Source organism: Trachypithecus francoisi, unplaced genomic scaffold (assembly GCF_009764315.1).
Source record: "Trachypithecus francoisi isolate TF-2019V2 unplaced genomic scaffold, Tfra_2.0 Lachesis_group12, whole genome shotgun sequence".
In the NCBI taxonomy this organism is placed as follows: domain Eukaryota; kingdom Metazoa; phylum Chordata; class Mammalia; order Primates; family Cercopithecidae; genus Trachypithecus; species Trachypithecus francoisi.
Genome location: NW_022681457.1, coordinates 110,098,099 through 110,122,949, shown reverse-complemented (window position 1 = coordinate 110,122,949; position 24,851 = coordinate 110,098,099). Strand labels below are relative to the sequence as shown.

The window sequence follows — 24,851 nt, the reverse complement described above, 5'->3', positions numbered from 1 at the left end:
CCTAAATTCCACCACCTAAAGATGATCACCATTAGCATTTTGGTGAGCATTCAGGGGAATTACATGTGGATGTTATGTATACATGTATACTTAATATGTACATGTGAATTGAATGTGTACTTGCATGCTGTTCTGTAACCTACTTTTTCATTCACGTTGTTAGAGGCATGACAGTTGCCTTCCTTGTCATTGAATTCTACCCTTCTTATTTCATCACCATCTAACTCGTAGCTAACACATCTGTAGCACTTACTCAGCACTAGGCATTATCCACAGAACTTCTGGTAGCTTACCTCGTTAAAGCCTCATAACACTCTGACAAGATAGGCACGATGACTGTCCCTGTTTTATTGCAGAGAATACTAAGACACACAGTAAGACCTTAATCTTGGTAGGAGACTTGCCCAAGGTCACACCTCCAGGGCTTAGACTTGAATCAGGCATTCTGGCACTAAGGTCTTTGCTCTTAACTGCTAGGCTACACTGTTGTTCAACCCAGAGTCCAGGCATTGCTGAACTCATCTGGCTATGGAATGGCACATGCTTGTCACAGGAGCACCCATTTCTCCTTGATATTTCCAAAACAGACATCACTAGTGATGACAGCACCTTTTCCCAACAGTCCTAGACTGGCCTAAGATCCTTCCTGATAGATACACCGTCACAGGCAGCCACTGCTGAGCCTTTGGGATGGTGTCTCAGTCTGTTTTGTCTTGCTATAAAGGAATATCTGAGGCTAGGTAATTTATAAAGAAAAAAGGTTTATTTGGCTCACCCTTCTGCATAATGTACAAGAAGCATGGTGCCAGCACTTGCTTCTGGTGAGGGCCTCGGGCTGCTTCCACTCATGGCGGAAGGTGAAAGGGAGTTGATGTGTGCAAAGATCACATGGTGAGAGAGGAAGCGAGAGAGAGAGGGGAGGTGTCAGGCTCGTTTTAACAACTGGCTTTTGTGGGAACTAACAGAGTGAGAATTAATCTATTCATGAAGAATCTGCCCCCATGACCCAAACATCTTCCATTAGGCCCACCTCTAACATTGGGGATCCAATTTTAACATGAGGTTCAGAAGGGACAAGTATCCAAACTATAGTAGACGAGTCTGTGAGATGATGCCCGTATGCCTTCCCTGATCCATCTAATGCCGTTCTCTCCTCCTGCGCATAATGAAACAGGCCCCAAGAGGGAACTGACTTGTTTAAGTGAAGGGCAGAGCTGTCTTCATCCATTTGTGCTGCAAAACAAAATACCTGAGACTGGGCAATTTAGAAATAATGGAAATTTATCTCTCATAGCTCTGGAGGCTGGGAAGTCCAAGATCAAGACACCAGCAGATTCAACATCTGGTGAGGCTGCTCTCTACTTCCAAGATAGCACCTTCTTGCTATGTCCTCGCATGGTGGAGGGACAAAAAGAGCCTAGTTAGTTCCCTCAAGCCCTTTCATAAGGGTGCTAATCCCATTCATGAGGCATTCATGAGGGCAGACCCCTCATGACTGAATCACTTCCTAAAGGCCTACTCTTAATACTATCACACTGGCAATTAAGTTTCAACGTAGGAATTTGATGGAGTGGGGGGGACACATTTAGACCATAGCAAGAGCCAAAACCAACACTTAGTTTTATTAATCTCAAGGCCCGTTCTCTTTCCACCCCCACACCACTGTCTGTTCAAATCTAACAAAACAAACACCAGCTACCATTGGAGACACACTCTGATCAGTTTCAGTGCAGCCCAACTGTGCATTTGGACGACTCAGAGGTAACCAGAGAGCTTGGCATTGAGGATAGACCACAAAGGATCATTTTATCTCAATGCACTTTGTAGAAGATGTTGCCAAATACCGAAGAGTGTGTTAGTGATATCAATGCTTTTAATTTATACAGTGGTCAGAGCTCAGAGGTCAGCAAATCATGGTTGAGGTCAATTGCCAACTGTTTACTGAGAGGATCCATCACTGGAGGGCACTGAGGGAGCTCCAGGAAGCATGCCTTCATGCAACGAGCATGCATTGAGCGCCTCCTGTTTATTTTTTTAGTTTATTATTTTTTAATTTATTTTTTATTTCAGTAGGTTTTTAGGAAGCCGACGGTATTTGGTTATATAAATAAGTTCTTTAGTGAGTACCTTCTGTTTATGAGGAGAAACTAGGTTTACAAATGAGACAGTGACAAATACCACAAGGTGACACTGATGGGGTTTTACCTGGGGAGGATGCTTCCTTCCATTCCCAGTTTGGTTTCAGCCGAGAATTTAAAACATGAGAGAGGCTGGGCGCATTGGACTCACCCCTATAATCCCAGCACTTTGGGAGGCTGAAGTTTGCAGATTGCTTGAGCCCAGGAGTTTGAGACCAGAATGGGCAACATAGTGAGACCCCACCCCTATTTATTTTTTTAATTAAACTTTTAAAAAACAATAATAAAATAAAATAAATCACAGGAGAAAAATGGAGATCACAATCATTATCAATTGAACTGAATGGAAACAAACTTAGTTTGGGGCCAATTCTTCACCCCAAGGGCAGGTAGAGCTGAAGGACTGCAGGCCCCCAGCCCTCTAACCACAGAGGCTACATCTTTCCCAACACTCACCTCTAGGGAGAGAACACACTAGAAGGCATATGCCTAATGGGCGAGCAGGCCTGTTTCCTTCTCCTGTAGCTCTGGAGGCTGGGAAGTCCAAGATCAAGACTCCAGCAGATTCAGTGTCTGCTGAGGCTGCTCTCTGCTTCCAAGATAGTGCCTTCTTGCTATGTCCTCCTCCTCCTTTTCCTGAACAGGAGTGAGTGAAGGGGAAGAGGTGGCCTACAATGTGGATGACCAGAGCTTCCTCTATGGGACACTTGGCTAGGACTTGGAGGTTCTTTCCCTAACCAGCCTGTGACTAATCGACATAGGCTGTGTACATTTCAGAGAGGGAGATCCATGTGGGCTCCAGCCACGGGGAGGAGTTCTTGGCAGAGGCCCCTGATCTGAGCGCTAAGAGTTGGGTGGGTTGGGGTGGACAGCTGCAGTGCCCACCCTGGGCTTTCTGCCCAGGGTGCTGTGGGAGAAAGACAATGATTTATGTGGGATATAGTGGGGAGGCCAGTGGAGGGATTGTGTTGCACATAATTGGATATAAAACACAGCCTTTAAACTTTGTGCGTTGAACAGATCTACAGAATTCAAATCCATGGACCGGGTGAGGTAGCTCACACCTGTAATCTCAGCACTTTGGGAGGCTGAAGTGGGTGGATCACCTGAGGTCAGGAGTTCAGGACCAGCCTGGTCAACATGGAGAAACCCTGTCTCTACTAAAAATACAAAAATTAGCTCGGCATGGTGGTGGGTGCCTGTAATCCCAGCTACTAGGGAGGCTGAGGCAAGAGGATCATTTGAACTTGAGAGGTAGACATTGCAGTGAGCCAAGATTGCACCACCGCACTCCAGCCTGGGTGAAAGAGGGAGACTCGGTCTTAAAAAAAAAAAAATCAAATTCATTAATCCAGTTTTTTTATAGTCACATTGGCGGATGAGGTTTGTGGCTGAAATTCCTGCTTCCTAATGTGGGAAAATGTGTTCTCATGCAAGGAGAGGGAGAGAAAAATGTGCTGAGGGGGAAGGGAATGGGCTTTGGAGCCTGCTAGATGCTCACTGGAAGCCCAGCTCCACCATTTGCCAGCTGTGTGACCTTATTCAGGTGATTTAATCTTGCTGAATCTCTGCCTGTCCCCCATTTATAAAATGAGAACAAAGACATGGATTTTCCAGGTTGAAAAAATTAAGTTAAACAAGGCTTGCAAGGCCGGGCCCAGTGGCTCACATCTGTAATCCCAGCACTGTGGGAGGCCAAGACTGGAGGATTGTTTGAGCCCAGGAGTTTGAGACCACCCTGGGCAACATGGTGAAACCCCATCTCTACTAAAAATACAAAAAAATCAGCCAGGTGTGGCAGCGTGTGTCTGTAGTTCCAGCTACTCAGGAGGTTGAGGTGGGAAAATTGCTTGAGCTCAGGAGGCAGAGGTTGCAGCAAGCCAAGACTGTGCAATTGCACTCCAGCCTGGGCAATGGAGTAAGACCCTGTCTCGAAAACAAACGAACAAAAAACAGGGCTTGCAAGGTACTATTGCCATGCTTGTCCCTGAATTCCCTTTCACCTTCCTCCCTGCCCCTCGCTGCCCCTGACCCCACTCCACCCTAGAGGATTTTTGTATCAGGTACAATCCTAACTCTGGTAGGGAAATGTCTATGAAAGCTTTACTGTAAAAAAATATATAAATCTTAAAAGTCAACCTATATGTCATGTGGTTGTAGATTTTTTTTTAAAGGAAGGAGGCGAACAGCCCTCCTAGGAAGTTATGATCTCCAGAAGTAACTAACATTCATTATGAGGGAGATCTCAGAGCTGATTCCCACAAGTGGCAGAGAAGAAAATGAGATGCAGGCTCTGGATTTGCATAATCGCTGACTGTTTCCTGGTCATTTGCCACTTTGCTGGGGCTCAGTGTGGAGAGCAGCCCCTTCCTGAACTGGACACCCTCTGTGCCCAGGGCTCCACGGGGTCCCTCTTGGAATGGTGCTTTAATGATCACTCAAATGGCATTTAGCCTCCAATTAAGAGCGGGAAGAAAAGCACTGGCCAAGTGGAGTGAATGTTCCGGGGAATTCACCCAGTTAGGAGAAACCTGGAGAATTAGCAGGCACACAAAGCCACCTCTTGACTGGAAGCAGATGCCTTGAAGGCTCCCAGACGCCCCACAGGCTGCAAAGGAAGTTGGCCACAGAGCTGACCTGTGTCTAGAATCGTACCAAGGACTCTCCACAAACTTGAGAGGCCCTGTCCACTGCAGGGGAGAAGAGGCGTGGAGGAGAATCAGCCTCTGCAGACACAGTACTTCCTGCCTTCTGCTAGTTGCCATGGCTTTGTTCCTTATCACAAGCCCATCACAAGCCCTGACAAAGCTCGTGGTGTGGCTCAGTGATAGAAACCAGCTGGCCCAGGTATTTCTGACACCAAAGCCATGGTCTTCAGCATCTGAGCGGACATCCTGCTCTCAGCAGAGCCCACTGGCTCATCAGTGAAGCCTGTGTATTCATCCTCCATCTTTGACTTGCCGTTGATTTCCTTCCGTCTAATGGATTCCTTACTCTGAGACAAGCAAGCCCCGGCAAGAGGTCTGGAAAGCCCGCTCTAGTCTTCTGTCAGCCCCCCTGCAAAAGTGGCGTTTGTCTGGTACCAGGAGTCCCTGCAAATGTGATTGTCACTCCAGCACATCTGTGGGGATGAGCAGGTGGTGGAAGTGGCTGTTCCTGGTGCCGCTGACAAAAGTATCAGATCAGGAAATTGCCCCATAAGTGCTTTCCTTATCAATTTATTTCTCACTGAAATATCCTGCAGTAAAATTCAGTAGTGGGTACACTGTGGAAATAGAGCCTGTTTCATTGGGGGTAGCACTGTTTGTAAGGTAGCCTCAGACACCACTAGGGTCTGAAATGAAATCAGAGCAGCCTAACTTCATCTCTTCAACTTCCCCAGGTCCGGGCATTGTGAATATAAAGAAGGGAACTTGTAGGTTTCGAATGTCTTCTTACTAAGGAGTTTGTTGAAAGAAGAACAATTAATCTCTTTATCATAACTGGCTTGGCCACATTTCAATGCTGGAAAGAGAAGGAAAAAAAGAAAGCAACAGAACAAAACCTTTTGTATTTCTGCCAGCAGAAGGTAAAGGAGAGGCTTGTCATTTTGTGGACATTTTTGATTAAGTGTCCCTTTACCTTTTAATTTGTGCATTCAAGTTTCAGATCTTCTGCGGCAAGAGGGAGAAATTGTCACACATTGTCACACCTCGTTTGTCTGCTACAGGGTTGTGAAACTGCAGCATCTGAGCTCAGAAGTTTGCAGAGAAAGGATTTCAAGGCCAGTGATTCTGCTCTGGATGACTTACAACTTAAACATCACCTAGCCTTGTTCTTCTGCTCCCAAGTGTCCACAGGAAATTAATAGTTACAATATATGGTATTTTTTCAGTGTTCACAAAATGTACTCTAGCACTATGTGGGACAAAGAATTATGCATCAGCTCAGCCCATAGTTCTCAACACCTGCCTGTTCCTGCTTTCTCTTTAGTGTCTCATTTCTGAGCAACGGCTGAAGAAAGACAGCTGGCTACTGAAACCGGAAGGAAAGATTGGAATGTACTGGAAAGAACAAAGGAATTACAATCTAAGGACTGGGTTGCTTCAAGTCCCAGCTCTTCCACATAATAGCTCTGTGACCTTGGGCAATTTGGTCAACCCTTCTGAGCTTTAGTTTCCTTATCAGTAAAATGGCAACAGTAGCAACTACCTCCTAGAGTTTTATGGGGAAAAACAGATACAATTTATGTAGAGTGTGTAATGAAGTGTTATGCAAACATTAGACACTGGTTGTACTTTTATGATATGGAGGAGAGTCCAGGAATCAAAACTATTGCTTTTTAGGAAAACTATTTGGCTAAAATCAATAGTTTGTTGTAGTAGTCTCCTGGCACTGTGAGGTCATGTGGTGGGAAATCAAGATCTCTCCTACGGGCTCAAGGATCTCCTCCTATGCCTTCTCGTGGGAGCACCTTGTACATCTTGCGTATGGGTTAATAATTCATTTTCCTGATTGTCCAGCCTATCCCAGCCTGTCCCAAGAAAGGAGGCACAAGCATCGTGAGAGCAGAGATGTCAAAAAGCACATTCAACACCCCAAGCTCATCCAAGCTTCTGCCCGCGTCACATCAGCTAGTATCCCATTGGCCAAGGCAAGTCACAAAGCTAAAGTCAAGAGAGGGCATTGTGGTGGCTCATGCCTGTAATCCCAGCACTTTGGGGGACCAAGGTGGGAGGATTGCTTAAGCCCAGGGTTAAAGACCCGCCTGGGCAACATAGTGAAACCCTCATCTCTTAAAAAAAAAAAATTTTTTTTAAGAAAACAATTGTTCTAATTGTTTATATAACCTGTCTAATTGTTTATATAACCTGTCGCCACTATTTGCTTTGTTTAAGAAGACTGAAGGAAGAGAAGGGAGGGAGGAAGGAGAGAGGGAGGAACACGTTTTGGATAACAGTTACCCCATTGCATTGACTGGGATGTGTGGCATGCTGAATCCCAAGTCCACGAACCCTGAAGTGGCATTTTGTATCCATGCTGTTGCCATAGCCACAACACAGGTAGATGTAGTGGACTTCACTGCCTCTTAACTTTGTTTGTTTCTTTCTTTGTTTTTTTGTTTGTTTGTTTTGTTTTGTTTTTTTCTCTCTCTCTCTTTCCTTCCCTCCTTCCTCCCTTCCTCCCTTCCTTCCTCCCTCCCTCCCTCTCTTCCTTCCTTCCATCCTCCCTTCCTCTCTCCCTCCCTCCCTTCCTCCCTTCCTTCTTTCCTTCCTTCCTCCCTCCCTCCCTCCCTTCCTCCCTTCTTTCCTTCCTTCCTCCCTCCCTCCCTCCCTCCCTTCCTCCTTTCTTTCCTTCCTTCTTCCCTCCTTCCCTCCCTCCCTTCCTTCCTTCCTTCCTTCCTTCCTTCCTCCCTCCTTCCCTCCCTCCCTCCCTTCCTTCCTTCCTTCCTTCCTTGCTCCCTTCCTCTCTCCCTCCCTCCCTTCCTCCCTTCCTTCCTTCCTCCCTCCCTCCCTCCTTTCCTCCCTTCTTTCCTTCCTTCCTCCCTCCTTCCCTCTCTCCCTCCCTTCCCTTCCCTTCCTTCCTTCCTTCCTTCCTTCCTTCCTTCCTTCCTTCTTTCCTTCCTTCCTTCCTTCCCTGACAGGCTCTTGCTTTGTCACCCAGGCTGGAGTGTAATGGTGCCATTATACCTCACTGCAGCCTCGACCTCCTGGGCTCAAGCAATCCTCCCACCTCAGCCTCCTGAGTAGCTGAGACTATAGGCACACAGCACCACAGCCAACTTTTATTTATTTATTTATTTATTTATTTATTTATAGAGTTGGGGTTTTGCCATGTTGCCCAGGCTGCTGTCAACCTCCTGAGCTCAAGCAGTCCTTCTACCTCAGCCTCTGTAGTAGCTGGGATTACAGGCATGTGGCACCAGGACCGGCTAATTTTTAAATTTTTTTTTAAGAGATGAGGGTTTCACTATGTTGCCCAGGCAGGTTTTTAACTCCTGGGCTTAAGCAGTCCTCCTACCTTGGTCCCCCAAAGTGCTGGAATTACAGGCATGAGCCACCACAATGCCCTCTCTTGACTTTAGCTTTGTGACTTGCCTTGGCCAGTGGGATACTAGCTGATGTGATGCGGGCAGAAGCTTCGATGAGCTTGGGGTGTTGAATGTGCCTTTTTTTTTTTTTTTTTTTTTTTTTTTTGAGACGGAGTCTTGCTCTGCCGCCCAGGCTGGAGTGCAGTAGCCGGATCTCAGCTCACTGCAAGCTCCGCCTCCTGGGTTTACGCCATTCTCCTGCCTCAGCCTCCCGAGTAGCTGGGACTACAGGCGCCTGCCTCATCGCCCGGCTATTTTTTTTTGTATTTTTTAGTAGAGACGGGGTTTCACCATATTAGCCAGGATGGTCTCGATCTCCTGACCTCGTGATCCGCCTGTCTCGGCCTCCCAAAGTGCTGGGATTACAGGCTTGAGCCACCGCGCCCGGCCTGAATGTGCCTTTTGACATCTCTTCTCTCACAGTGCTTGTGCCTCCATTCTTGGGATAGGTTGGGAAACAGAGAGATTAGAACCTCTGGGGAGATGGAGATGCTGAGGGCCTGTTTTGCCTTTCAGATGATGAAAAGGTCTAGCTTCGCATGGGTTACTCTTCTGGGTCTGAAAATCTTTCTTGAGCTGGGTCATTTGAATCCAGAAAAAAAAAAAGAAAAAGAAAGAGAAAGCATGAAAGTAAGAGCTGGAGAAAGAGGAGAGAGAGAGGAAGAGAGAGAGAGGCAGACTTTATTTCACCAGTTCACCTGGACCAGGAATTAGTCCTAAGCTAACCTAGGCTACCCTGGACAATGAAGGGGATTTTAAGAAGGAAGGGAGGATTCTCTTGGAGATTAACTTTGGGCTTTGGCCTAGTTGAATCCTGTTAGACTTTAAATACAAAGCCATGGGGGAGGGGCACACAGGGCAGCCACAGCAGGAGCTGGAGTTCCTATCTCAGCCTGGCTGTGCCAAGGCCTGACATTTCTTGTTTTGATAATTGATGTGGCCAAGTTGAAGCTTGTCACCGTGAGAGCATCGCACCATGGCTTTGGTAGTGCCGTGGCTATGTGAAGAGTGAGAAAAATCAATTTCCACTGTCCACGGAGGGTTGTTTGATTTATTACTGTTGGAAGAAGAAATTCTTTATCTCCCACCCCCTGTTGGAGAGGACTGTTTTACAGTCTGCTGTTAGAGAGGCTCTATAAAAGCAGCTATATTTGTGCAAATTTTGGTATTTTGATAACCTTCCTTGACTATTCAGAGGACATTGAACACTCCCAATTTTTATAACCCTCATTTGTTTTTGATTAAGCAATTATAGGCACTAAAAGACAATCTGCAAGACAGTGTGGCCAGCATACCTGCAGGATTATTTCATGCCGTAGGAAGCATCAGAGGGCTTTAATATTTCATGACCACTGGAAGGAGGAAGGAGGGGTTTGCTGGGAAAAAGCAGAGGATGCGATCTGGAGTTAGACTGGGATTGGGATCCCAGCTGCCATTGGAGAGCAGGTCATTGTCCATGAGCCTCAGTTTCCTTATCTGAACAATGGGTATGTGTAGCAGACAATACCGTCCAGCTCCTCTTAGATCCCTTCAAGCCTTTTCTGGTGCACCACCCTTGCCTGCCTCCGTGTGCTTCTGCTTTTAACACCCTGCATTGTGGCTCCTCCTCCAAGACTCTCTCTTGGCCTCTGGGCCTCCTACAACTTAAGTACCTGGGAATTAATGTCCCCTCAGGGCAGCCCTCCTCCTGTGACTGACCCTCTGTGAGTATGAAAAGCAGAGCTCCCTTGCCTCACCTCAGGACGTACCCCAAGGTGTAACTTACATTCCAGGTGGGTATAAATTACACTCCAAGTTGGTTCAGGCTGAGGTTCCCCCAGGCACAACTTTGCCTGAAACCAACCAATGCTCACTTGGCTTCCCTTCCTTCCCCGACCTTCTTCTTACCCCCATTACTGGAAGACTTCCTTAAAACATCACTTGGGCCCAAATCCTCATCTCAGGCTCTGCTTCTGAGAAACCCTCCCAAGATAGTAGACTGGTGGGTGCTCCTTGCCAATGTCTTACAAGTTGTTTCATTAACTTTTATTCAGCACTTCAATGTGCCAGGCATAGAATTAAGTGGTTGAAATGCATTATCTCTTTTAAGATTGTGATGATAAAATAAGGTCTAAGGAGGTACTTTGCACAATGACTAACACATAGCAGCAACTCAGTACTCACTGGCCCAGTTTGAACATGCTTGGGCTGCAATGTGGTGACAGGACTCGGGACAATCCAGCAGCCTCCTCTTTCTCCTTGGTCCCCTCCTGCCCCTTCCAAATTTTTCTCCACACAGCAGCCAGAGTAGTCTTTTAAAACATATCAATCAAATGTGTAAGACCCTCTAGTGGCTACTTGATTCACATAGATATAAAATTCAGGCCAGGTGTGGTAGCTTATGCCTGTAATCCCAGCATTTTGGGAGGCCAAAGTGGGAGGATTGCTTGAGCCCAGGAGTTTGAGCCCAGCTTGGACAACATAGCAAGACCTTGTCTCTATAAGTAAAATAAAACCCAAACTTCCTACCAATGGGGCTTAGCAAACTTTTTCTATAAAGGGCCAGATAGTAAATACATTACAGTTTGTGGACCTGACAGTCTTCATAGCATCTGAAGCCTCTGCCCTTCTAGTGCTGAGGCAGCCACAAACAATATGAAAACAAATGGACGTGGCTGTTTTCCAATAAAACTTTATTCATAAAGACAGACAGTGGGCCAGATTTGGCCCACAGACTGTAATTTGGTGAACCCTGGTCTACAAAACAACTGAATGGGGAGGACCTTGCCTCCCTCACCAGCCACCAGCCTCATCCTGACCCACCCTTCTCCCCAGTCATTTGCTCCTGCCACACTGGCTGGAGAATACCAGCACATTCCTGCATCAGGCTAGGTCTATGCCTACTGTTCCCTCTATCTGGGTCCAGGAGTCTCTTCCTGGAGCCCCCTGCCTTGCTGGCTCCTGCTCATCACTCAAGTGTCAGTTCAAATGCCAAATCCCACCTCTTCAAAGAGACATTCAAGAGCCTGCAGATCTGCTATGTCCCCTCCCCCAAGTCCCTCTGTTCTCTATCACCTCATTAATTTATTCCCCTAGTCACCTGTTTGGGTTCTGCCCACCCTTTTGGAAAACAAGTTTCAACACTGATTCAGCATTCATCAGCAGCATCCTCAGCCCGTAGCACAGGGCCCAGCACCTAGTAGGTACACAATGAATGTTTGTTGATTAAATGGTCTCTGGGGATCCCCCCGCCCCACTGCCCCCAACCACTCTCTTCTGTAAGAAGAGTTTTTGAACGATGGAAAACATTAGAATTTCAAGTGATTATCTTGGTTGTAAAGCAAACCTATAAAACCCTAAATAATCTTCCTTTCTTCTCCTTCCCTGTCAATTATGCAGTTAAACGGAACATCTCACAGGGGGATTTGCCTGAGCAAACCCTCACTCTTTTCTCAGTTCCAAGCCTAAGACGGCAGACCTCCATTTTCAAGGCTAAAAACACCAAGAGGAAGGTGCTGTCTAAACGTGGCACTGAGATTACCCAGTTAATTAAAGAGGGATTTAGTAGTTACTTAACATCTGGGTGGCAGAGTTTTGTTTTTTTTTTTTCTATTCAGCTTCAAAAAGGAAGCAGAAATCGTAATATGCCAACTCTGGCTGCAACAGATGCATCCTCCGTGTGACATGACCCTGCAGCAAGGCAAACCTCTTCTTCCCTGGGTTCCTTGGCTCCAAGGCATCTGATGCTTTTCATAAGGACACCTGTGACCTGCTTGGCAAAGCAAGCTCTGTGTCCTCAGGATGACAGTGGTTCCATAAGTGCTTTGGTAACCACTCCTTTTATTATATCATACTTGAGGGCAGTGATTCTTGAACAGCCGACATTGCCAGAGGGCCAAGGGACTTTGAGAGGTGGTCAGAGACATGGCTGCCATTCGATGGGGGAAGGGCCTTGAATGCTATACCAAGGGATGTGAGGCACATCCTGGCCAGGGAGTGTTGAGAGTTTGACCCCAGGGATGATGTTTGGCAGTAGCCATGAGGGAGGAAGGTGGTAGCCAGAAGCCCAAGTTGGAGCTTGTTCTCGGGCTTCAGGTAGCAGGTGGTGGGACCTTCCTGGCATGGTGGCATCAAGAAAGAAGAAGAGAAGCTAAGTTCAGGTGGGTTCACCCCACAGGGGCCATGGGCCAGATGGAGGCAGGCCTTGGCCTCGGCACTGGGAACTTGAACTTTGTTCAGTGCTGATGGCAACAATAATAATGATAATACCTACTTCTATGGGTTATTGAGATAGGTGCCTTTATTTAACTTATTTGTAACAAGTCCTTAGTGAACTTTTAAACACTCATCCGGTGACATTTCTGTAATGCTTCATTTAAATAAAGACATTCATAACTTGGCAGTCTGTGAGCTTTCAATGGACTTTCTCCCCATCCTGGTGTGACACTGAATCTTGATCTTAGGATGGCTGTTGAGTAGCTCTAATAAGCAAAGTGATAGGTATTGTGTGGCCAATACAGTAGTCATGCCAGTAGGCTAACGGCAGGCAAGAGCTGCCATTAGGAATGGGAGAGGGACCGTTCTGCATGCTGAAGGCAGGACTCACGTGAATGGCCACAGTCGTACCATACAGCAACTAGTTGAGGAGGTGTTTCCATCTCAGGCAAGCCCAGAGACCAGATGCTTGCAGGAAATTCCTCTTTCACTGTGTGTATGGTTTTGGATGCAAGCATCCCACTTTGGCTGGGTTAGAATGTCCTCCAGGATCCCACTCACCTGTGTTCTTGACCGGCCAGGGCGCCTGCGGGTAAAGTGAGCGTCTAAATCAATGCCCCCACTAACATTTGTGCCCGGCTACACCGTAGGAGAGGATAGAATTAGAGCCTTGCATTGCCGCCCCCACCTCCCCTCAGAGTTTCACACAAAGGCATTGTTCTTCTGGGGCCTGGTTTCAATTGCAGCGAGCACGGAATGATGCTTTAATCCTCTGTAATTACTCAAGGCAGGAATCAGGCTAATGAACAAGTATAAATGGACAACTGGCCTTTTCCTTTGGAGTGGGAATGGATATCCTCCAATTATGATCCTTTGCCTAAGGGGGAAATGGGATGTAGATATTGACACTTGTTTTATTTTATTTTATTTTTTATTTGAGATGGAGTCTTGCTCTGTTGCCCAGGCTGCAGTGCAATGGCACGATCTTGGCTCTCTGCAACTTCCGCCTCCCTGGTTCAAGCGATTCTCCTGCCTCAGCCTCCCAAGTAACTGGGATTACAGTCGTGTGCCACCACACCCAGCTAATTTTTGTATTTTAGTAGAAACAGGGTTTCAACATGTTGGTCAGGATGGTCTCCAACTCCTGACCTCAAGTGATCCACCCACCTCAGCCTCCCAAAGTGCTGAGATTACAGGCGAGAGCCACCGTACCCCGCCTGACACTTGTTTTAAATTAATGTACTTGTTTACCTTCTTGTGGGTCAAATATATCAAAAGAAGTCACCAAGTGATGGTTTTCATTTACAGTTTGGTAGGTGGGCCTCCTGGGAAAGAACTTCGGGAGAGTAGAATCCACATTCCCGGGCCACTGAGGCCTGGGACCTTGGGCCTTTGCATGGGCTGTGCATTCTGCTTCGGGCAACCTCCCTTCAGAAGCCCCCATAGCTGAATCCTTCCTTCTTCAGGTCTTGGCCCAACTGTCCCCTTCCCAATAAGCCTTCTCCTGATCACCCTATTTAAAATTACAAACCACTCCCATCCCCAGCCCTGTACACTCTCCACAACGTGGGTATTCCTTCCCTGTTCCTTGTTCCTTTTCTTACCAACCTTCTAACATAATATATGATTTACTGATTTATTCATCATATTCTTTGTTATCTGCCACTCCCCTGCCCCCCATAGAACATAAGCCTTTTAACAAGTCTTTACTAACAGGTAGATATGGTTGCCTGTCTTGTTGACCCATGTATCTTAAATGCCTGGAGCTCATAACAGGCACTCAGTAAACTTTAGCAGAACAAATGGATGAAGAAATGAAGAGTTGGAGGGAGGGAATTGAATGAGTGCAGGACAGGAGGGCTGTAAGAAAGGTGTCACCATCCTTGAGGACAGTCACCTTCAGAGACCAGATCTGGACTTGCTCTGGCACCAGGCTGGGTAGAGAAATAGGCAGAGGCCAGAGGGAAGGATTCTAGTTTCCTGAGTGTCTGTCCTGTGCCAGTAAAACCCTGTGTGCTTTCTCTGGGTTATGGTCTTCAGTCCCACAACGATGCTGCATACTGGATGTTATCGTTCTTATTTTATAGGTAAGGAAATGAGATTCAGAGAAGTCACATATTGCCTAGGGCTATTGTGAGTAGCAGAACCAGGCTTGGAACCCTTTTCTAAATTGGCTCATCTGTTCTTTAAATACAAGTTTGACCTCCTCCTCCAGGCTCCAAGACGAGTGCTTCTCTCTCCACGATGCCGGGCTCATCAGCCAGAGCACTGTTGGTATTTGGGGCTGGATCATTCATGGTAGTGGGGGCTGTCCTGTGCATGTCAGGGTGCCCAACAGCATGCCTGGCCTCTACCCACCAGATGCCAGTATCATCCTCCCCATAATATGACAACCAAAAACGTCTCCAGACATTGCCAAGTACCTCCTTGGAGACAAGGTCACCGTCAGTTGCAAACCACTGCTGTAGATGAAATAGAAGCCATTCTTGTTGGCCCTCAGAGCCTTCAGAGAAGTAAGAAAGAGTTGTTGTTAGGACCATCAGGCGGCCCAGCAGCCAGGGCCTCTTGGGTTGTCTCACTCTGGGGAAGGTATAGCCCAGTCTGGGATATGGTCCTTGTCTTCCAGATCTAGAACTTACTGGCCCTCAGAGGTGACATTTCACTTGAACTGTGTTAGTGTGGATGATCTGAGAAGCAGCTAAGGTAGAATTTGGTGTGCAGAAGATGTATTGGGAGAAATGCCTGCAAAGGACATAGGAGAGACAGGGAGAGCCTTCAGCTCGGATGTGGGGCTGGTGCCTGAGAATGGAGAAGGGGAAGGAAGGAGTGTTGGCAGAAAGAGCCCCAGATCTCAGCGCAGCTCAGAGAATGCCTCAGCCAGGCTGATGGGGAGTCCTCAAGCCACAGTCACCTGTTAGAGGAATGGACTGCACTCATCATTTTTGACAGGAACAACCCAGGAGAACTGTGGTCTTGGTGGAACACAGGAGTGGTCACAGAAAGGAGGCAACTGAGCTGGCGGTCCATTGTGCTCAGGCAGCAGGCGATCTGGGTGACCCGCTGATGACACTCACACCAGAAGCCCGTCTGTGCTGAAGCAAATCAGCACCAGCACTGCCAGCCACTGGCATCTGTTGAAGAGTGTTGTCTCAGTCAGGTGCCCACAAAAGCCAACCTTGAGATGAGGATTCAAGGGTACATGCATGTTTTGAAGAGGTGACGCCCATGAAACTCCAGTAGGTGAATAGGATAGTGAGACAGGAGAGGAAAACAGACAGTAAGGGGACATATGAGAGTGAGCTGCCACCGTGGACAACTGGAGCCAGTCCTGTGGGAGCTCCAGAAACTATAGAACACAGATATATCTGGAGGTTTTCCAGTTGAGGGGCAAGGGAGCTGGGGTCTTCACTGGCCAACTCCCTAGTCACAGCTCCCGGGCTGCCTGAGTGGACATGGATGCTGGCAGCTGGAAGCCAGCTCCCAATTCACCATAATGGTAAGACCATTTGGCATCCCACATGCCCTGAACACTGACTGAGCTGCCCCAGAGGCTGGGAAAAGGCCTCAGGCAGAGCCACCAGTGTTTGCAGAAAACAGAGTTCAGTGCCTGGAAGCCAGGGAAGAGATGCCGGCTGGCACACTGCAGGAAGAGAAAAGAAAGAAAAATATGGTAATCCTAGAATATTACAGAGCATATAATAAAAACATATTGCCCGGTGCCCTGGATCACAGAGAGGGGCCTTGGGGAGCTGGCTTGGTTCCACATGTTAACTGAGCATCTGGTATGCACTGGGTAGTGTGTGGGAAGACAAAGATGCTGAGGGCCAGTCCTCCCCCTGTTGGAGCTCACAGTCCAGTGGCATCAGCAAGTGCAAACATTTATTCCACGATGGGAGGCAGTGTAGTGTGCTGTTGCCACTAACCACTCTGAACTTCAATCTCTTCATCATAAACTGGAGATAACCTCTGGTTCCTCTTAGAATCACTGGGAGGACTCTGTGAGATGGTATTCTCAAGCATCTCTCCCATGCGTTCACATACAGTAAACGTTCAGTGCACTTTAGCTATCGTTCAAGCTTTTGGAGCTACAACAGAGAAATATATGTGGTCTAGGGGAAAATAAGGGCTGGAGGGACCAAATCAATGGCGGGGAGTGGGACGAGATGGATATCAGAGAAGGCTTCTCTGAAGATCTCTGCCCTGGTGCTGAATCTTAGCTGAGAAGGAATTAAAGATCCTGGTCAGCAGCGAATGGGTACACTTTCTGTGTTCTCCTTTGGATTTGACAGACCATGGTGATTGAGGTTGGTTAAGGGTTAAACATCCTGTAAGCATTTCTGCTGGGCTAGTTACTGTGGGGAAGGTTAGGATTAAGGAGGACTTCAGAGTGATTTGCCTAACAATAGCAACCTTCTTATCGCCTCACAGTTGAAAATTCCCACCATTTATTGGAGACTGTACTGTTTTTCACCTGAGCTGAAGGCTGAGAGTGGGAGGGACTCCCCTGCAAATCCACAGCTGCAGAACAACGGGCCATGACAGCTTTATCTGTAAGGCCAATACCAAGAGAACCAGAGAAGCTGAAAAGAGATAACTTTGAATCCCATGGGGCAAGAATGCACCAAGCCTTTTTTTCCCAGGGGATTTTATTTAGCTGATGGGCAAAGTCTGAAAACTGGATGCTTTCCCCATTGGAAGAACTCAGTAAAAGTATTTTGACCCAGTGCAAAGCCAAAATACTATCCCTAGGTCAAAGAGCTGGATTGGAAGCCTGTTCCTCCTGGGAAGCCAGCTTGGAACAGTGTCTTCGAGCAGTCAGACACCATAGGAAAGACCTCTATAGATGAATCTGCTGTGGGTGAGTGTCCTATCCACAGACCTTTCTTAGTTTGGTCCCTGTGGCCTGCAGCCATGGGAGGGCTCAGTGGAGACCGGATGACAGGAGCAGGCACCACTTGGCTGACATTGAAAAAGCCTTAACAATTGATGTCTGAGGGTGACCACCTGAAAAGAGGACCTTGAGCTGCCAGAATGTGGAATACAGGGCTGCAGAGGGGAAAATAAATGTCATTTTCATTCCAGAGAATATTACTGAGGTGCCTGCAAAGTTCAATTTTCCTTTCCAAGCCCTTTATTCAACCTAAGGGCCAGGTTCAGGCACAAAAGGAACAGCTACGAGTTTTAGCTTTGATTTGGTCTTAATGCATGTGTATGTCACCGTCGAGATTTACATATTTCTTAATTACCAGAGAGCAACAATTAGAAACTCCAAGATCAGCTCTCGCTATGGTATGAATTTCTTCATCTGAGCTTTTTTTTTTTTTTTTTTTTGAGACAGAGTCTTGCTCTGTTGCCCAGGCTGTAGTGCAGTGGCGGGATCTCGGCTCACTGTAAGCTCCGCCTCCTGGGTTCACGCCATTCTCCTGCCTCAGCCTCCCAAGTAGCTGGGACTACAGGTGCCCACCACCACGCCTGGCTAATTTTATATATATATTATATATATATATTATTATATATATATATATATATATTATATATATTATATATATTATATAATATATATATAATATATATATATATTATATATATAATATATTATATATATATTATATATATTATATATATATATTTTTTTTTTTTTAGTAGAGACGGGGTTTCACCATGTTAGGCAGGATGGTCTCAATCTCCTGACCTTGTGATCCACCCGCCTCAGCCACCCAAAGTGCTGGGATTACAGGTGTGAGCCACCATGCCCGGCCCCCATCTGAGCATTTTTGTAAGAAACATAGATTTCTGTTATAATCAGAATAAAACAATAAAGATAGAAAAAAAGACCTGGGAAAGAGGACTCTATATGACTATTTTGAGTCTATAGTTATTTGTTATAAATGAATTTGTGAAAATACTAATAAGACTCGTATCTGTGGAACACTTGTTGTAAGCCAGGCATCTCATGTGCCAAGATCAATATAATTTTGTAACAACTCTGTGACGTTGCCTGGGAAGGTAGAATTACCTTCATTTGATGCGTGTGGAAACAGAGGCTTGAAGAGTTTAAGTATCAAGACCTTGTGGTTAAATCAATGCTGCCTTAGGACGTGTTGCCTAAGACTGAATCCCTGCAGTCAAATGCAAGACAAATGAGATTTAAACAGACATAAGATTTCAAGCGGTCTCCACTTCCACTCTCCAAGGTCTCCCAGCCCTCCCTATTTTTCCTGTGAACCCCCTGGAGTGAGGGCACAGTTTGAGCATTTGCTATTAGATCCTCAAGAATAACAGCAGTTTCTTATGGACCTGTCAATAATCCTAGAGCTCACAAAATACCAACTCCAATGCCCATGGAAACCTGGCAGGTAATGTAGGCCAGTGAAGCTGATTATGAGTAATGACTCAAAAGAGAGAGCTTGCCTCATCCAAAGTAAGCAGTTTCCACCAGTTCCAGTCAGTTGCAGTCCTGTATGGCCAAATGGTTTGCTTTTCAAGGGAAGCTGGAGATTTGCACCATGTGAAATGTCCCAATTTTTCAATCATTGGAAATTCATTCAAAATTTTAAAAAGTACCATCGCTTTGGGTTGCATTTGACCAGTGTGCAGCTACCTCTTCCCAAGAGCCTTGCAGAATTCTTCACAGCTAGTTGACTTTCCATAAAAGCTTTTGAGTTAATGAGTGAATTAATTACTAGGCAAAGAGCCCATTTGAAGGCTCAGCCCTTTAGACCTCCCTTTGCTGCCCATTCACAGAGATTGGAGCCAAGCCCATCATTGCCAGCAGCAGGAAGCACAGCACCTTTGAGTCTGACCCTGTCATCAGTCCTTCACTCTGATAAGCTTGGCGTGCTAGCTGCCGTGGACTTTTCCTTGGTCTAGGATCATCAATGTCACCTCCATCTGAATTGGAGAACCACGTTATTGGCTTGAGTAGGTTTGGAAAGTCCCCTGAAGGTAGGGAACTATACCTTGGTCAGATTTTTACCTTTTTTTTTTTTTGAGATGGAGTCTTGTTCTTGTTGCCCAGGCTGGAGTGCAATGGCGCGATCTCAGTTCACTGCAACCTCTGCCTCCCGGGTTCAAATGATTCTTGTGCCTCAGCCTCCTCAGTATCTGGGATTACAGGCGCCCACCACCATGCCTGGCTAATTTTGTATTTTTAGTAGAGACAGGGTTTCACCATGTTGGCCAGACTAGTTTCAAACTCCTGACCTCAGGTGATCCACCTGCCTCAGCCTTCCAAAGTCCTGGGATTACAGGTGTGAGCCACTGTGCCTGGCCTGCCCTTCCAGGTCTTACCAACAGAGGGCTCTTAGTGTCTAAGTGAGTGCAGGAAACTAACACTGGTCCTTCATTCGTTCTTTTACTCAGCAAACATGATTGACCACCCTCTGTGTGCTGCCAATGGGATTCCAGTGATAAATTACAGATCTGTTTATTGCTTACAATATGATGGGATAGGTAGATGTTGAAGAAGTAACTGAGAATGCTGCGTTTGGGACTGGGCTACAGGATCCTAAGTGTAGGAGTGTAAGTCAGCTTAGAGATCAGGGATGGCCCCTCTGAGCAAATGCTGTGTAAACTGAACCCTGGAGGTTGAGCAGGGATAAAACCAAGTGAACAGTGGGAGCAGGATGTGCAAAGGTCCTGATGTAGAGTGAACCAGGACCTCACAGAATAGTGCAGGGTGGCTGGAGCCAAGAAATCATGGGAAAGAGTGGGTGGGTCAAGCTAGAGAGATGGTCGGGGTCCAGATCACTCTGCAGTTGGCCGTGGTGAAAGTTTGGACTTCAGCCTAAGGAGAAGAGAAAGCCACGGAAGGTTTTAAGCAGGCATGGTGCCTGATGATTTGCATCCTGAAAGTTCTCTCTAGCTTCAGTGTGGAGAACTGATAGGACGGTCAAGAGTCGATGGGGAATCTCATTTTGAAGCTAATGTATGTATCCAGGCAAGAAGGAGGATGGTAGCTTGGACCAGGATGCTGTGATGGAGATGGGATAATGCCAGGGATATATGAAATACTCGAAAGGTAGAATCAGCATAGCTGGGTTGTTGATTGACTATGAAGGATGAGGGCAAGGGGGACGGCTGTTTTGAGAAACTGTAGGGAGGTGATACTATTCGCTAAGATAAGGAATATGGGTGGTTCTGTGGCTGCACAATTCTTTGAGCCATCAGTTAGACTATGTGTGAATATCTTCCCCAGAGCAATACACCACAGCAGCCCTGGGAGGAAGAGTGGGAGTGGGATTAGGGGCTGGGGAAACAAATTGAGTTTGGAGTTGTTTTTTTTTTTTTTTTTTTTTTTTTTCTTTTTTTTTGAGACGGAGTCTCACTCTGTCGCCCGGGCTGGAGTGCAGTGGCCGGATCTCAGCTCACTGCAAGCTCCACCTCCCGGGTTCCTGCCATTCTCCTGCCTCAGCCTCCCGAGTAGCTGGGACTACAGGTGAGTTTGGAGTTTAACAAAGAAACTAGCAAAATATCTCCAAAGTCCCAGTTGTCATTCTTCATAGCCATCATACAAAAAGTGGTCAAAGTTAGGAAATTGAATTTTCAAAGACGTTAGGCCTTAAAAAGAACCAGGCCTCTGATGTTAAGAGAGAAACATGCATTTTCAATTGTTCAGAGATTACTAAATGGAAACAGTTCTCTTCACCTCCCCCAAACAGAAGCAGGAATTAACTTTAAGGCTGGAAAATGTCAATTTACTGAGAAAGGAGAGTAAGGGGCCCAGGGAGACATCGAGGCCACATGCCCCAGCTCCTCATCCTACAGGTGTTCCCATGTCCAGATGAGCTCACAATGACCAGATCTGCCCAAATTTGGGACACCAATCGATGTGATCTTACCCTTCCTGCCATCCCCAATGTGGGAAGAGGGTGTGGGGTGAGCAGGAATGATTCGCTGTGATCATTGCCATATGAACAATATGCTATTACAGAAAAGGAGGGCCCCGAGGAAGAAAGAATTTTTTTTAATGCCTAATAAAGGGGTAGAAGTACTGCCCTGCACTCCTGTAAAAGAATGTTCCAAGGCGAGATGAGACCAAGGATATAAAATTGTTCTGGTTTTGAAAACAAAGATGCCAAGACAGCAGGCAGCATCTTTGGGCTGCGGGAGACTTAAGGAGGTAGAGAAAGAAGCAATTGCTAATCTTTCTAAGATGACAAAAATATTTAATCCAGTGGAGGATGGAAAACCATGATCAGATCCTAATGGGTCTAAATCAGACTGTCTCTGAGTCTTTGAATATTTCCCTTCTTATCTTGCACTTGGCATTTTTCTCAATGAGGGTGTCCCTTTTGGTTGGAGAACAAGAGTCTAGAATAGGCCTGGGCACGGTGGCTCACGCCTGTAATCCTGGCACTTTGGGAAGCCAAGGCGGGCAGATCACCTGAGGTCATGAGTTTGAGACCAGCCTGGCCAACATGGTGAAACTCTGTCTCTACTAAAAATACAAAAATTAGGCATGGTGGTGGGTGCCTGTAATCCCAGCTACTTGGGTGGCTGAGGCGGGAGAATTGCTCAATCCCGGGGGACAGAGGTTGCAGTGAGCTGAGACCATGCTATTGCACTCCAGCCTGGGGATAGAGCGAGACTGTCTCAAAAATAAATAAATAAATAAATAATAAAAATAAATGCCTAATAAAAGGGTAGAAATACTGCCCCGAACTCCTGTAAAAGAATGTTCCAAGGAGAGATGAGATCAAGGATATGAAATTGTTCTAATTTTGAAGACAAAGATTCCAAGACACCAGGCAGCATCTCTGGGCTGCAGGAGACTTAAGGAGGTAGAGAAAGAAGAAATTGGTGCTCTTTCTAAGATGGCAAAAATATTTAATCTGGTGGAGGATGGAAGACCTTGATTGGGTCCTAATGGGTCTGTATCAGGCTTTCTCTGAATCTTTGAATATTTCCCTTCTCATGTTGCATTTGCAATTTTTCTCAATGAGGGTGTCCCTTTTGGTCAGGGAACAAGAGTCTAGGATGGGCCTGGGTGTGGTGGCTCATGCCTGTAAACCCAGCACTTTGGGAGGCGGAGGCAGGAGGATCGCTTGAGCCCAGGAGTTTGAGACCAGCCTGGGCAACATAGTAGGACCCCTGTCTCTATAAAAAATTTAACAATTAGCCAGGAGTGGTGGCATGCACCTGTGGTCCCAGCTCCTCAGGAGGCTGAGGTGGGAGGATCCCTTGAGCCCAAGAATTTGAGGCTGCAGTGAGCTATGACTACACCATGGCACTCCAGCCTGGGTGACAGAGTGAGATCCTGCACCACCACCCCTGCCCCAATCACCTAATACATTTAAAAAGATTGAAAAGGAAAAAAACAAGGTCCTTCTTGGATGCTAAGTGAAGGAGTGAGTTTGTGAAGAATGTTTGTTGACTGAGCAATGACAGAGGATCACAACAGCACCCTTGACCTGCCAGGTCACCTGATCTTCTCACAGAGACACAGGTGGCTCCCGACTCAGACAGTATTTGAAGCCTTGAAAAGCCTTTGCTGCATGTCCACGAATATCTAGAGTGGGCTTGAGACCCCATTCCTTAGGGTCTGCTATTTCTAATCATGGATTGATCTTAAGAGCACCAAGGCCTAGCTCTGAAGGTCACATTCCTCAACACAGACCTTTCTCTATCAAGAAAGAGAAAGCTATGAATTTTCCCCCAGAATTTTCCACTGGGGCACACCACATTGGCCTTCTGTGCACTTGGGTTTCCCATGGCTGGGGTGTGAGGGGCCCAGGCAGCTTCTGGGCAGTTTAGTCATCTCCCTGCCATGGTTCTCCATCAGCCAGGAGGATGCTATGAATGTCCACCAGTGGCCTCTTCATAGGGGTCTCAGGAAATGGGCATTTGAGGGTCAGGTGGGTGACCCTGGTCCCCCACAAAAGTAGCATCTGGTGAAGAGACAAGGTTGACCTCTCCTGCGGGTGGAAGAAGCTTGGAGATTAGAGCTGCCTGCTCCTCTTTTTGGAGCCTTTAACAATTATCCTTGGCTGGGTGCGGTGCCTCACGCCTGTAATCCCAGCACTTTGGGAGGCCGAGATGGGCGGATCACGAGGTCAGGAATTCTAGACCATCCTGGCTAACATGGTGAAACCCCTTCTCTACTAAAATTACAAAAAATTAGCTGGGCATGGTGGTGGGGCGCCTGTAGTCCCAGCTACTCGGGAGGCTGAGTCAGGAGAACGGCGTGAACCCAGGAGATGGAGCTTGCAGTGAGCCGAGATGGTGCCACTGCACTCCAGCCTGGGCGACAGAGTGAGACTCCGTCTCCAAAAAAAAAAAAAAAAACAATTATCCTCAGGACAAAAATGGCCCCAACACTTCCGAAAGAGATCTGATACTGAGATCCCGCTAGTCACGGGGCGAGCTACAGTGGGACTGTGGCACACAGTGGTGGCCTGGCGTGTGAGAAGACCACCCCCCCAATATACCTCCCACCTCGCCTGCCCACGATGCCATTGCTTCCAATGGCTTTCAACAAAGCCCTCCACTCCACGGGGTCTCCCTTCTTGTAGCATTTTCAACTCTGCATCAAGTCAACTCTGCATTAAGGTGTGAAACATAAACACCCCGAGGGAGGAAGGCCTTGCCAGAGTGGCCACTGGGAAGCAAAAGGCCTGGCCTCCCCAGATCTCAGCTTCCTCATCTGAGATGGTGGGAAAGATGATGGTGCCTTTCCAGAGCCATAGGGAGCTGGAAATGAGGTCAGGTACCCGCCATCCGGTTCTCCTTCTTCCTCTCCTAAAACGCTGCAGCCACCATAGCCAGTGCCTCTATGCAGCCAGTTTCCTGTTAGCGTCACTTAGCCTGGCAGTGCTGCTAATGAGGCCTCTGTGGCCTGGGCTTCCGGGGCTGCCATGTCTAATGAACTCAGCCTTCCTGGGAGCTGCGGCAGGTCCCAGCCCAGGCCAGGCCTGCTATCCTCCCCTCCAAAGAAAACACCATCTTTCCAGGACTGATGACACCGAGGGAAGCTTGAAGGAAACAGGCAGGGAAGACCTGTCAACACTAATTAGAAGAAAGTGGTTCCAAAGCCCTCCAGCCCATGGCTGCTGCCAACCAGGGCACCCTTGTGGGCCGTTCACCTGAGCTACCGCCATTTTCAACTCTGCATTAAGTCATCTAAGGATCCAGGAGACCCAGCACTAGCAAAAGACCCCATGTGTTTTCTTTTCCAGCACTGACAGCTCTTACCTCTTCCCTAAGCCTCGACTTTTCTTTCTCTTCTCTTTCACCCCTGTGTCCCCAAGAGGCAGTTTGGGGGTGAAACTGGTGTTAGAGTCTGACAGAAAGTAGAACTCCAGCTCCGTGGTCCCAGGTTTGTGGACTTGGCAGGTCGCCTCTTTGGGCCTCACTTCTTTTCTCTGTAAAATGGGATCATAATGCCAACCCCCGCAGGCTCGTTAGGGGGATTCGAAAACCCCTTTCCCAGTGCCCTGAACATACAGAGA

General features: G+C 47.1%; 1 protein-coding gene and 1 long non-coding RNA gene across 3 annotated transcripts in view; one reads left to right on the top strand and one right to left on the bottom strand.

Annotated features, from left to right (window-relative positions):
- Positions 1-24,851, top strand: part of KAZN (kazrin, periplakin interacting protein) — a 511,204-nt gene that overhangs the window by 147,367 nt on the left and 338,986 nt on the right. The window lies entirely within an intron of this gene.
- On the bottom strand, positions 5,382-11,969 carry LOC117093281. Of its 2 annotated transcripts, none has more exons than XR_004441087.1 (3): positions 11,894-11,969; positions 11,288-11,383; positions 5,382-5,642 (listed from the first exon to the last, which is right to left on the bottom strand). It is a non-coding gene; the product is annotated as an uncharacterized LOC117093281 (long non-coding RNA). The 2 variants fall into 2 exon arrangements; XR_004441086.1 differs by lacking the exon at positions 5,382-5,642 and adding an exon at positions 9,509-9,584.